We start from the raw sequence: 13,476 nt of genomic DNA, 5'->3' as shown, positions 1-13,476 counted from the left end.
TTATGATGCATTTTGTTCACCACTTAGGGGACCAGGATGTAGAGGGATCTGGCTGGAGGCGAAGCTGGGATATAACCTTCCAGATTCACTCTAGTGGCCTACATGGATCTACCAGCAGACTTCATGTCCAAATGCTCCATCTACAATGTCTCAAAGCAGCATCACCAACTGGGGACCAGGTGTTCAAACACATGAGCCTGTGTGGACATACTACACTCAAGCCATAACATCATAACATTGGCCATCTGTCCATTCCTGACTCTAGTGAGTCCTTCCCTTCCCTCCCCTCCCTTCCCTTTCCTTCCCTCCTTTCACCTTTCTTTCTTTCTTTCTTTCTTTCTTTCTTTCTTTCTTTCTTTCTTTCTTTCTTTCTTTCTTTCTTTCTTTCTTTCTTTCTTTCTTTCTTTCTTTCTTTCTTTCCTTCTTTCTTTCTTTCTTTCTTTCTTTCTTTCTTTCTTTCTTTCTCTCTTTCTCTCTTTCTTTTCTTTTTCCTCTCTTTCCCCCCTTTCCTCCATCTGTCCATTCATCTGTCCGTCCCTCCCTCCCTCCGTTCCTTCCTCCCTACCTTCTATTTCCGTGCTAAAAATTGACTCCAAGGCTTCATTCACGCAAGGCAAATACACTAACACAGAACTAGACCCCAGCCCTGGCTCTGCTTTTGAGCTCCCCACTACATCCTAAATTGGCCTTCCATGTCTTGGATTTGGTTTCTTTCCTTCCTTGTTTGAGGTGCACTGATCTGAGGTGTGTGCCCCAGCTCCCAGGGCAGATGATGTCTTCCTTTGGGTGGTGGATGAGAGGGGCATTATTGAGACAAGGGAACTGAGGCCTGGGGTAGATGTGGGTTTCTTAGGGCCCACGTGAGAAGCTAGAACCAGGCCTCCTTTCCCATTTTTGAGAGTTGTGAAGACTAGAAGGGACGGAAGGGTAGCTACTCGCAGGCCTGTAGACCCCTTGGTCAGTGTGGGGCCTCTGCCTCTCCCGCTCTCCACACACAGTGGCTGTGGGCCTCTTGTCTCTTGTAGGCTGTGGGATCCTTCCTGGAGTCCAGGGCTGTACTTGATATTTCTGTGGCCTTCATGACTGTACAGAAGATCCTTACCAGGATGTCCAGCTTGGAGGCCATTGGGGTTCCATAGGCTTGGGGGCTAGGTGCTCTCCTGCTGTGGACTGGGGAGTCAGTGCTGGCCCCTGTGCCCCTCACAGGTGATTTGGAGGCAGGAACATGAGTGAGTTCCTCTCTGCACTTCCTGGGGTGACCCAGGTGTCAGGTGAAGGCTTCCTTCTGCTCCTCCCAGCCACCCTTTCAACTGGGCTGTTCTGGAAGTTGGGTGTGAAGTACAGCTCTCCACCCCTCCCTAGGAAGAAGGAGCAGGACAGAGGGCTGTTCAGCAATGGGACCCCACTATGCTCTGTGAAGACCTGCTGATTACTCCAATGTCTCTGGCCCGATGCACAGTGACCCTCAGGGTTCACTCAGGACAGAACCGTGTCACGCTCTATTGAGAAGCCAATCACAAGCTTCCTGGTAACCACTTTGTGAAGGGATGGTGAATTGGTGCCGCCCTGTAATTTTCTGCATGGCAGTCTCTCTGTCCTCCCCGGCCACTTCCCCCTGACCTCAGAGGTGGCTCTGTGCCCTGACACTGTGCCTTCTTAGGACCTGCACAATGAACTACTGTCCAAGGGACATGTCCCTTGTTCCTTGTTCTAGGCAGAAGCACCTGGTCTGGATAGTGGATACATTTTCAGAAGGCCTCGCCTGGCTTACGGCGCACAGGCAAGGCTGTGAGGATTTCTACCGTAACCAAGTGTTGACTGGGAATCCAGCTCCTAGATCTTGGTACTCAGGCCTCTGTTTCCTCCTTGGAGTGGATCCTTTACCTTGGGAGGGCCACATAAGCAGGAGGAAATGTCCCTTCAGAATCCAATTTGACTTAATCCCAGTTTGTGTCTTACTGGGCCTTGGGTAAGCAATCTAACCTCTAAACTGTGTAGAGTGTTTATGAGTTTTGTGCGTGTGTGTGAGAGTTTTGTGTATGCATGCTTGTGTGTGCCTGTGAAGGCCAGAGGTTGACATCAAGTGTCTTCCTCAATTGCTGTCTACCTTATTATTATTATTATTATTATTATTATTATTATTATTATTATTATACATAGGATCTCTCACTGAGTTCAGAGCTCATTAATTGGCTAGAGGAGCTGGCTGACAAGGCCCTAGGTTCCTCCTGTCCATGCCTCCCACCAGCACCGGGATTATAGGCACACATCTATGATTTTTTGCAGTGTGTGTGTGTGTGTGTGTGTGTGTGTGTGTGTGTGTGTGTGTACTGAGGCTCTGAACTCAGGGCCTTGACTGACTAAGCCGTTGTTCTAATTCCCTAATTCCACTCTTTGAATCTGTAAAGAAGGACCAGAAGAATGTCAATGAGGGAAGGGGCAGCTCCTGTTATGTGCCTCCTCCTGTGCCCTTGGAGGGGTCCACAGAATTAATAAGCACTTGACATTTGTTCTTAATCCAAGCCCGTGGGAAGGTCACTGTTTCCGGTGTCCACGGTTCCTCCCTCAAAATACAAGAATACCCGCCCTTGTCCATGGCATCCTACCCAAGCCCTGTAGATTGACTTTAACTCTTTCATTATCTCCAAAGGAAGACAATGGCTGGGTGGGACACGGGAAAGTGCTAAGTGTGTGATGTGTGATGGAGTCACATGGTCGTGTGTTGGCGAACAAAATTCATTCCTGTCCAAGTGTTTTCTTCTGTTAGAAGGCTTTTCCTGAGATGCTGGCAGGTAAAATGCTTCAGGAGAGTAGAGAGAAGACAGTTTGGTTTGAGAAGAAAGCCCCACTTCACCCTGATCAGGTAGGTGACCTGAGCCTCAGGTTTCCTGTTTGTATGATGGGAGTTTAGAGGGCCTTGGGACCCTCTCCATCTGATATTTCACATGGGTGTGGCTGTTTGGAGTTCGGTTGAGCTGAATTCCACTCCTCAGAGGAATTCTGTGCTTGGGGCTCATTCTCTTAGTGGGAGAGGGCTCAGAGAGGGTTCAAATCCACCCTAAACGCACAGACAGAGAGGCTCAGCCTGTCCCTGTCAAGCTGGGTTCTTGGCCACATCACCACAAACTAACGTCGTTAACTGATATGCTGCAAAGTGTATTTAGTGTAGCTGGCAGATTTCAAAAAAAACTTCTTCCTGAGATTATGAAAGATTTTAATTAGAGTCTCACCAACGTGGAGGAAGAGAATTGCTAATTGACACTCCCCCCCCCCCCGCCCCCAATTCCAAGCAGCCTCAGAGCGAAAGAGCGAACCCTGTTTTAAGGGCAGCGTATGATGTGACAACAGTGATGGATATGCTAATTTCTTCATTCACTCCACTTCACTTCTTTTATTCTTTCCAATTAAAGCAAATGCTGCTGAAACCATAATTAAGGCTGGGCTGGGCCGGCCTGCCTGCTGCTTTAATGAACCCCCATTGATTTTCCTTTTCTTCCTAATGGCCACACAGAATTCTCAATGGTCAAATATATGCCTGGCTACAACGTCCTGCTAAAACTTAATTTTGGCCTGGCAAAAATGGAGGCCCAACAGAGAAGGGACTCAGCAGGCCTGTTTATGGAAGGGGTGACTTGGGAGGCTCCTCTTTAGGGGGCTGCACTTCGGGGTTTCGGGGGACACATGCCCACAACTGCATGGCCATTGAGATAAAATGGGGGTGTACCACAACCCCTTTCATTCTAGCATGGTTCATTCTGGGTGGCAGGTTAAACTCCAGGAGCTTAACTGGGCATAGTGTTAAATTTAGAGCATTTTGGAGCCCTGGAAATACATATTCTTGGAAGATGTTCACAAGCCAGAGAACAGTTCCAATGACAAAGATCAGAATGGTTTACTTCTCTTTGGCAATAAATTTGAAAGAAAAGATTTATTTATTTATTTATTTATTTATTTATTTATTTATTTATTTATTTATTTATTTATTTGTCAAGACAGGGTTTCTTTGTGTAACAGCCCTGGCTGTCCTGGAACTCTGTAGACCAAGCTGGTCTCAAGATCTGCCTGCCTCTGCCTCCTGAGTGCTGAGATTAAAGGGGTGTGCCACCACCGCCCAGCTTATTTATTTATTTTTCTAAAGGAACTGTCCATCTTCCTGAGATGTTCTTATACAGGTGGCCTTCCCCATGTGGAACACACAGAAGCCACACAAATAAGAATGAGAAGGAATGTTGAGACCTGAACACAACCAAGAGCAACTTCAGACTCTGGTCAGAAAGTAAGTGTCACGTACTTCGGCTGATTTTCTGTGCCCAGCATCAAGGTCCACTTATGGAGGACGGGACCACCTAGTTCTCTGTAGTAGTCTCTTGTCTGTGGCTTTGTGTTCTGTGGTCTCAATGACCTGAAGAATATTCCAAAATTAGTCTAAAAATATTAAGTGGAAAATTCTAGAAACAAGCAATTCATAATTTTTCAGTAACTCCTTTGACTGTGTATTATTACACTTGTTCTATTTTTTGTTATCATTAATTTCTTGATGTGATTAACATACATATGTAGAAAAAGCATTGTGCATATAGGACTCCATTCTGTCTGAGGTTTCTGGTGTCCACCAGGGATCTGGGAGTGTATCCCTTGAGCCCAAAAGGGAGCTATTCTATATTATCTCTTATTCTTCTCTGCATGTACCTCTTCTCCATCCTTCCCCACCAAGTTTTCATTGTTGTGTTAGCTTTCTCCTGTGTGGACAAACTGTATGAGTGTCTTAACCCTTCTTCTTGTAACTGAAGCCCAGCACCCCGACAAGAAGCAACTCAGTGGGGGAAAGGTCTGTGAGGATGCCATCTGTCATGGGGTGTGGAGGCAGGCTGTGCCACCCCTGATGCTGAGATTCCTCATTTCCTCCCAGCTCAGCAGAACAGGACTCCTAGGGAGGACCGGGGCCAAGGCTGGGCTATGAACCCCGAGGCCAGATTCCCAGCCCGCTCCATTGACCCGCTAGGTCTCACCTCCTAACTGGTCCAGAACTTCTCCCCAAACAACAGCACAACCAGCTGAGGACTAATGTTCAAACATGTGACCCTGTGGGGGATATTCTATATCCAAATGGAACAGTGAGGTCCCTAAAATACTCAAGAAGACATGTTTCTGATATCTGCATATCTATATCTATATAAAGCTGCCAGAGCGTGAGGTTCATGTGCCTTTCCCAAAACCCCCGAAGCATCCTCATAGCAATGTCCCAGGCTTATCACCATACCTACCAAGTGGGGGATACCTCCTGTGTTTTAGGTGCCAGAGAAGATCTCTCCGTAGAGCGTCTCCTTGGATCCCGTTGGCAAGAAAAGCAATCAAACCGAGGAGGCTCACGCAGTTGCTCGGCTGAAGCAGAAATGGGGTGAAATGGTTTTCAGGCAGGGAAAGAGAGAAAGAGAGAGCGAAAGAGCGGGGGTGGAAGGGAGGCAAAGAGAGAGAAAGAGAGGAAAGAGAGAGATTCTATCTCAGTCACGTGAATTCAAATTTTGTTTTCATTGGGACTTTAGGTCATCGGTGGCTCGCCTTAGGTATCCCCTTCAAATTAGTTAGCCTTTCCTCCTCCCGGCTCAGGTGGAAGCTTTCTGCCTGGCCCTTGCTCCCAGATGAGGTGAGGGTGTGGCCTGCCAACTTGGCACCGTTCCTGTTTCCGTTTGTATAAGACAGTTTTTGTGTGTGGTGGTAGTGGAGTTGGGGAGGTGTCCACACTGGATAGAGTGTACTCCTATACCCTTGGGCTTTACCCACAAGAATCCATAGCACAACCATGACAACCAAAATTATCTTCAGGGAGCAGTGTTTCTCTCATTTAAAAATCCTTGGCTCAGATATTTATATTTTGTTTGCTAGGGTTGAAAATACAGAGCATTTTAAAATTAAGTATGCCAATTTTTGTCTTACTTTATGGTAAGCAATTAGCTGGTTGTAAATAAAAATAAAAATTCAAAATTCAGACAACTAAAAAAGAGGCCCTAGTGATGTATTTATTTGTTATTGATTTTTATATCAGAACCTGGAACTTTTTCCAAGGGAACTTTTGGGAAGAGCCTGCGTCAGGCAATGCAAGATGGCTGTGTGGCCAGTTTCCATTTGGCTGGCTAGTATCTTCGTAAGTCTCTGAGTCTTGAACTATAAGTTTTTGTCATTAAGTGTGGGTTAATTTAGTGACTCATCTCTGAGCTTCCTGATGGGACTGATGGTCTTAACAATTGAACAGAGACAGGATGAGCAGTACAAATACGGAGTCAGAGAATTTCCACTTATGGTCAAAATTCACAACATCAGAGAAGAAGAAGGAGGGGGAGAGGGATAAAAGGAAGGAGAGAGAGAGTGGGAGGGAAGGGGAGAAATGGAGGGAAGAAAAAGGAGGAAGGGGGAGAAAGAGCAGAACAAGGAAACCAAGCAGTTTACAGAACATGCAGATGGGAGAAACAGGTACCTGGAGATCTTATGGCGGCCCATCTGTTAAAGTCACAGAGGAGGCTGGGTAGTTTTATGGAGATTCATTTAATCTCCATATCATGACAGGTCATGTTTTCAAAAGAAAAAAAAAAAAGAAGACCCTTGTGGTTTTGTGGCCCAGCACACTAGTAGCCCTGTGCACTGCTCCGGGTCACGGCGTTGGGGGTGAGTGGACAAGCTTGGAGTCTGGGAGGTGTCAGAGAAGCAGGGGGCACCGTGAACTCTCCAATAGTGAAATTCCTGGACAAGACAGAGCCGTTCCCATCAGTGCCGAGTCCCCAAAGCCTAGAGTGTCAGTGAAATGTCAAGGGAAGGGCTGCCTCCTCCTCACGTCTGCTGGGGACAGGGCTGGCTTTGATGGCGCTCTTCCCCACATCTGCTTGCTTTGTCTTCATTTCAGTGTTTAGGACCCACATCTTAGATTTTCATTTTTAAGGGGCAAACCATTGTTTTGAGAACCCCAATAGAACCAATGACTTTTTTTTAAAAAACAGGTAAGGAAGAAAGTCAGGTTTTTAAAAATTGTTTTTTTAAAAAATTGCATGTACTTTTGACAGAGATGAAAGACCTTTTCCTGCATGTTGGCTCTGACATCCTGCTTGTCAGAGCTAGAGAGAGAGGGAGGGAGAGAGAGAGAGAGAGAGAGAGAGAGAGAGAGAGAGAGAGAGAGAGAGGCCCCTAGGAATGGAACTGCAGGGACCCTGAAGAGGGGACACCATCATGCCACCACCGAGTTCTGTCAACTGTCAAGTTAATTAGAATGAAATTAAAAACACATTTGCCAAGATGTTCCGCAGCCAAACCAGTTAAATAGAGATTTTAACAAAATTGAAAGCATATTATACAGAGATTTGTGGATTCTGGCCCCGGTGAGTGAGTGCCGCAAGTGTGATAAAATAACAAAATTGCTGCCTAATAATCTATAGAATAATATTGTCAACTAATGGATTATAATAAAATAAAAGCTGTTATTAGGGTAAAACATTATAACAAAAAGTCCAACTTTTATTTGCGGCACCTCCCCCTTAATGGTTTTGAGCATTTTGAAAGGTAATTTAAACAAGTACATTGTGTCCTTATTGAAGCGGCTTCATCTCGCTAGCTGCTGAAAATGGCTTTAACCATCCCCCTGAACAAAAGCACCCCTAATAAGACAACAAAAAGCCCAGAGCAATGGCCCAGCAGCGGGCTCTGGTGAGGAGCGGAGCCTGCTAAGGCGGCCTGCTTTCTCCTTGCATGTAATTAGATGAATTAAAAGGACAAAGTGGTTAATGTAACTGTTGTCTGGGGGGAGGGAAGGGGCAATCCAGCCCTTTTCATCCCATCCATTTCAGACAAGAGCTGGTGGCTTTTGCTTCAGCGATGTGGAGAAGAATGTTGGCCGTGAGGGAAATTAACAAGCTTAATCTGCAAGCAATCTGCCCAGAGTCCTGAATGAAATGTGTCTCGAGCCAGGAGAGAGGAATCATTCCTGCTTCCTTTTTATATACCTAAGAAAACTCACAATAAGTGAACTGCGTCCGAGTTTGCAGCCAGGCTCTTCTCGTTGGGGATGAGGTACTGGGTAGTCAAGCCACAAGGTGGCCTCTTCTGTCTATCTGGGCTGTGGGGCAGGAGGGCTGCTTCTTTTGTTGAAGTACTGGACCATTGCCTACTGGGGGTCCATCTTCTAGTGATGGGTATTGGGAGGAAAGTGCAGCTACTCCCCCCTGGCTCATTTGACTTAAAAGGGACTAGGATCCTTGGGAGACCCTCCACCCAATCGATGCATTGATGCTTTCTTAGTAACCTCATCCACTGTGTATTTTCTGTGAGTAATGCCGGCTCTCTGACCATTTAGGAAGGTTGACATCATGGCCACATCTTACGGTGGAAAGAGAAATGCATTTTCATTTTGGCCCTCTCTTATTCCTTGTGTAGATGGAGAAATAGCCTCCCTAAGTGTTGGACCTGGGAACTTCCAAAGGTGGAGGTGAGATGGAGAGTGGGAAGAACCCCACCCCCTCCTCCTGTCTGCCATTTTGTACTCTAACATGGACTCTGAAAAGCAACCTGGAGCCTTCCAAATGGACTGTGTAACTATGTTTTATTATAAAAAATAGAAAGTAGAAAATTAAATTCATTAGCTCCCATTACTAAATGATTCATCTGGCTGGTTAATGAAGCTGCACATTATGCTAACAAGATGAAGAGTAACATGCAGGGATCGGTGGCCACGGGAAAGCCGTGCTCTGTTTGGTTGGAAACACACAGCTGAGCAGGTCTGCGTCTTGAGATAGATGATGTGTCATGGGGTAGAGCAGAGACAGGGAGTCGGGGCTCAGGGCTGAGTGCATGTCAGGGGACTGAGTGAGCCCAGGGCCCTCTTCGCCTGTTTTGAAAGCTGGTGGACAGTCCAGAAGGAGGGACATCCGTATCTGTCATCAGAGCCAAGAGAACGGGCGCCTGGCCATTCACAGGAAGGCTGAGTGCCAGGCTCGATGGTCTCTCGGGTTTTAGAGCTTCCGCTTTGACCTGGAACTATGAGATTGTTAGGAACAGAAGGACTATGCAGAGGCCCATGCTATATGGAGTCTCAGCTGTTGGCCAAACCATCTGAGATACATGATGCCAAGAAGTGACTTGCTGTGGAGGTGAGGGGTGGGTTCCTGGAGCTGGCCCTCTAAGCACAAGGAGGCCTTGGTGATCAATGCTCAGGCAAATGGATGGCCAGACCTCCCACTTCTGCGCAGGTCCTTGTTGATGTGGATTGCTGCTGGTGACCTCTCCTATCTCACCATCTCCACCTCCTTTCTTCGCTTTCTGCTACCCACTCCTTTGTTTTCCTGGGCACTCATCTATAACCCAAGTCCACTAGGACCTCCAGTTGCTTTCTGGATTCTTTCAGGATGAGTCCAGGATAATTTCCACGGCGTGCACTGAGTTAACCAGATAAAACATCCATCAAATAGCAAAGATAACCTTTTTTTTCCTTTTAAAATATTTTATTCTTATTTTTTAAGTTATGTGTACATATACATTGCTGTGTGAGAGTTGGGGCATGTGAACTTAGTACCCAAAGAGGCCAGTGGCATCAGATGTCCTGGAGCTGGAGTTACAAGTGGTTGTGAGATGTCTGACATGCGTGCTGGGAACTGAACTTGGGTCCTCTGCAAGAGCAGTATATGCTCCACCCACTGTGAAATCTCTCCAGTCCCCTAAAGCCTTATTTATTTATTTATCCACTTATTTATATTTATTTATGATTTATTATTATAATTTTAAAAAATTTCATACAACATGCTTTGAATGCATTAATTTCCTTGCCCAAGTCCTCCAAGACCTGTCCCCCAACTTCACATTCTTTCTCTCTCTTAAAAAAAAGCAAAACCCAAACAAAGCTTACAAAACACTAGTCCGACTTTTATTGGCCGGTTACTCCTGAGCGCAAGGCCTGTCGTGGGAGTGTGGTTGATATACCTAGTGTCACTCTATGGAAGAAAACTGATTTTCCCTCTTCCAGCAGTTATCCATTGCAAATAGCATATTAGTTAGGGGTGGGACTTAGTGCCCACTTCCTCTTCTCAGAGCTGGGTCTTTGTCTGGCTTGAATTTGAGTAGGTCTTATGCATGCTGTCCCACTCTCTGTGAGTTCACACATGCATCAGCCCTTCTGTGTCTGGAAAGCACTGTTTCCTTGAAGTTGCCTACCACATCTGGCTCTTACATCCCTTCTATGCCCTCTTCTGCATTGGTCCCTGAGTCTTGAGGGAAGGAGTGTGTATGACAAAGACATCCCATTAAAGGATGAATGCTCCAAAGTATCTCATTCTCTGTACATTCTCCATCTGTGGGTCTCTATGCTAATTGCCACCTGCTGCAAGAAGAAGCTTCTCCAATGAGAACTAAGCAATGCACTGATCTACGAGTATAGCCATGCATCATTAGGAGTTGATTTATCTAATCTCGGGTTCTTGGCCTCACTAACAGTACTGCGTGAGTTTCAGCTCATGGAGCAGGCCTTCAGTCCTAAAAGGACCACCTTTGCACCGGCAGGCATACCTTGCACTCGAGTTGCCATTGCAGCTCGAAGGGTTCATAGTTGGGTGATACTGATGATGACTTTTCTTCTCTAGTAGTGTGGATAGTTATCTTCCAGCACTAACCATGCTAGTCAGGAGAGATGAAACTTCTAGCTGAGCACCAGCATGATTTCCCCATGTTCAATGACACAAGTATGTGGTATCTTCAGCAACAGGGTCTGACTGTCAAGTTGTGGAGGATAACTAATAGCATTTCAATAGCCTGTAATGTTTGTGGGGGGTGGTCTAAAAGACCCTTTTGCCAACAACTTAAAAAGATGTGTTCTATTCCTGGTATTGGGAGTTTTATTTGATAGCATATGATGTCCAGTTGCAGTGAGTATAACCTAAAATTTAAAACCCCTGATCTCTGCAGCATGGTAAAAGATGCCGAGGACTCCTCTACTTTAGTAGTTTGTCGTTCAGTGGCTCTCCTTATCTCCTGGATGCTGCTGGTCACAATGGGTATTGCCAATGGTGGGGTGGCTGTAAAGGGGATTTTAATGAAAGTATGCTAGAGTTTCCCTCGAGACAGTGAAGTGTTAGGCCGTGTTCATACCTACAGGTGTAGCTGGAGTTTTCTCTCCGGGTCCCGCCAAGCCCCAGCAGTCCAACAGCCCACTTATAAAATAAACACACAGATGCTTATATTATTTACAAACTGTATGGCCATGGCAGGCTTCTTGCTATCTAGATCTTATATCTTAAATTAACCCATTTCTATTTATCTATAAGTTGCCATGTGGCTCGTGAATTACTGGTATCTGAACATCTGCTTCTCATCATGGCAGCTGGCAGCATCTCTCTGCCTCAGCCTTCCACTTCCCAGAATTCTCTTCTCTGCTTGTCCCACCTATACTTCCTGCCTGACTACTGGCCAATCAGCATTTTATTTATACAGAGTGATATCCACAGCATACAGGTGAGTTCTCTTTCTCGTTCTCTGTGGTTCTGAGAAGTCCAGTATCCCTTCAGGAGATGGGCAGGAGATTTCCTTGGCAAAAGCTCAGTGGACCCAGCAACCACTGCAGCTAGTACATAGCATTGGCAAATGAGCAAAGCTGACAGATTACTGTTCAGTAATCCATCTTCTCTTCACCCTTAGAGATCTGCCCAGCACCTCTTCCCCTCTGAGGATTGGTGCCTGTGCTATTCTTGTTCCCCTCAGAATTGCCCTAATCTTAGGCATGATCATCTCCATTGTGGTTGGGCTTAGCATATGCCATGACACATATTTTCCAATGTGGTCTTCATGTGAGTCTCAAAAATGAAGAGAGTCAAGCCATTTCTTTTTCAGTCAGCTCCTTGTTGGGAAAGATTTGTTTCTATCGATAAAGCACAACATAAAAAGCATCTTCATCTTGGTGAGGAGCACGAGTCAGAGACTGGTGGGCAACTGAGGCTCATCCACACTTCCCACAGCTACCACTGTTGCTTGCATCCCACATGCTAGGTCTTGCAAGGGGAGGATGATAACCAAAGGGCACGATTTGGTGATGCCACTAAAGCTAGACATCTCTGGGCCAATAATTACTGATTTCCATAGGCATTAATGGTCCATTTACTAAAAGACTTAAATTTTAAAAATGTATATTAAGCCAATTGACAAGGTGAATAGACTTAGGATCTTACATAAGTGGCCATTTCCCTGTGGAGTAAAAGGCTTTCGTATGCATTTCCAGGAAGTCGGTGGAAAAAAGAAATTAATATCTCTTCAACCCTTTAAAGATTTTTAAAAAAAGTAAATATAATGAAAAACACAAACAAGACCCATGTTTGGAGTTGGGCATTTTGTTTTAGTGGCTTTTGGTATTGTTCTACTTGGTAACCATTCTTTGGGATGGTGAGGGAGACATGGTAGAAAGGAAGGTGGGGAAATGACTGCAGAGGAAGATGCACGCTTGAGTCTTGGGAAAGTATGCAAATAAGAAGCTTCTGTCCACATGGCCTGGGAATAGATCTTGGGTCCCACTTGGTTGGAATGTTAAAAAAGGCTGGACTCAGAGGCCAAGTTCTGAGCAAAGCTGGAGTGGCCATGTCTTCAGCTCTGAAGTCTTTAGAGGACCACATGACTCACACAGAGCTTCAAAGACAGGATGGGTAGGAGGCCCAAAGGCAAGATGGAGAGGTAAGGGTGACCAGTAGGTGAATGTTAGAGAATGAGACATTGGCCTCCATAGCATTATTGCAGTTTGTGATCCTCATGCCAGAGAGAGGACCCTAAGGGCTAGAGGATGGTCCTGGTGTTGGGAGCCAGAGGGAGCTGACTTTAAGCGCCTGCCTCTGCATCTCAGCCAAAAACCTATGGACAGAGCTCTTAGGATAGAGCCTGGGCCTTGCTGGGGGTGGGCAGACCCCTGACTCTAGTGAGAATAGCAGCTCCTGCATCCAGACAGAATTTGCACTTCTGGGGTTGGGAATGTAGTTCAGTTGGTAGGGTGCTGCCCTAGAATGCACAAAGTCATGGGTTTGATTCCAAGCACTTTACAAAACTGGGTATGATGGAGGCAGAATCATCAAGAGTTCAAGGTCATTCATTCTTAGCTACATATTGAGCTCTAGGCCAACATGGGCTTTATGAGACCCCATCTCAAAAAAAAAAGTGAATCAACGCTGCTGGAGGGATCCATCTCTAAACAGGCTTGCTGACTGCTGTGTTCACAGATCTGGAAAAATGGAAAGAGGGAACTGTTTCGATCAACAGCCCTGAGGATCTGGATGCATTAGCACACAAACCAGCGACCAAGTCACAAATTGTTCTGTTCCACTGAGAAATGGCTTGTTACTTGGCTCCCAATTAGAAAGTTCATGAACCTGGAAGGCTGTGCACTCAGAGGTGGGAGGGAGGGAGTGGAGGCTTGTGAGTGACTCAGCAGCTCGCTAGGGTTCTCCTGAAGGCGGAGAGTAGAGGCTAATGCCA

The 13,476-nt window shown here is 46.0% G+C and overlaps 1 long non-coding RNA gene across 1 annotated transcript; it reads left to right on the top strand.

The window, feature by feature from the left end:
- The first annotated feature begins 365 nt into the window (after nucleotides 1–365).
- LOC128125679 (uncharacterized) lies at nucleotides 366–6,314 on the top strand. Its single transcript, XR_008223211.1, has 3 exons — nucleotides 366–2,863; nucleotides 4,139–4,276; nucleotides 5,293–6,314. It is a non-coding gene; the product is annotated as an uncharacterized LOC128125679 (long non-coding RNA).
- The last annotated feature ends 7,162 nt before the right edge of the window (nucleotides 6,315–13,476 follow it).

This window comes from Peromyscus californicus, unplaced genomic scaffold (genome assembly GCF_007827085.1).
Source record: "Peromyscus californicus insignis strain IS unplaced genomic scaffold, ASM782708v3 Scaffold_4__1_contigs__length_199733344, whole genome shotgun sequence".
In the NCBI taxonomy this organism is placed as follows: Eukaryota; Metazoa; Chordata; class Mammalia; order Rodentia; family Cricetidae; genus Peromyscus; species Peromyscus californicus.
Note: the sequence above shows the minus strand (reverse complement) of the source record. Positions and strands in the feature narration are given on the sequence as shown.